The sequence below is a fragment of the Lupinus angustifolius genome, chromosome LG03, assembly GCF_001865875.1.
Source record: "Lupinus angustifolius cultivar Tanjil chromosome LG03, LupAngTanjil_v1.0, whole genome shotgun sequence".
Taxonomy (NCBI): domain Eukaryota; kingdom Viridiplantae; phylum Streptophyta; class Magnoliopsida; order Fabales; family Fabaceae; genus Lupinus; species Lupinus angustifolius.
In genome coordinates this window covers 20,720,588-20,721,161 of record NC_032011.1, presented here as the reverse complement: position 1 = coordinate 20,721,161, position 574 = coordinate 20,720,588, and the positions used below count along the sequence as shown (strand labels likewise).

The 574-nt window shown below is 40.9% G+C and overlaps 1 long non-coding RNA gene across 1 annotated transcript in view; it reads left to right on the top strand.

The window, feature by feature from the left end:
- The window catches only part of LOC109343616, an 18,270-nt gene that overhangs the window by 12,945 nt on the left and 4,751 nt on the right, over positions 1–574 (top strand). The window lies entirely within an intron of this gene.

The window sequence follows — 574 nt, the reverse complement described above, 5'->3', positions numbered from 1 at the left end:
AAGAGTTGCCATATCTAAAGTGATGTATGTAAAGAATTGCATGGTTAAGGACGAGGCCCACAAGTATTATATTATGCCCACACAGCGAGATTGTCTGAACGTAAGAGGCTTGACTTGAGAGCCGTCCAGAGTGATTCAACGATGGTTCGTAGTGGCGCAGAGGTTTATTCTCTGTGGTTTAAATGTTAAGATCGGGTCCCACTAGAAGCATTCTCGATGGGAGATATCTTAGGATGGGCAGATCATTATAAAAGATGGATTAAAAGATTTAATTTCCTAACTTCGGTTAGTGTGCATATTCATTGTGAATAATGAATTAGTTGAGAGGGATGGTGATGACGGTGATTCGTCAGCAAAGTCTTGAGGGAGAGTCTAGGTGAGACGAGTCATGTGTATTCCTGGATGAGGTATTATGATGGATTAGACAGTGCTTACATCGCAAAGTAGACGATATCTGACAACCCCTCTTTGCAATCAGGATCGATGAGAGAGATGCCCAAAACGTGTTTGATACGACACCATCCTGAAATGGATAGTTTCGTTGGAACAGATCAATCATACATACATATATATA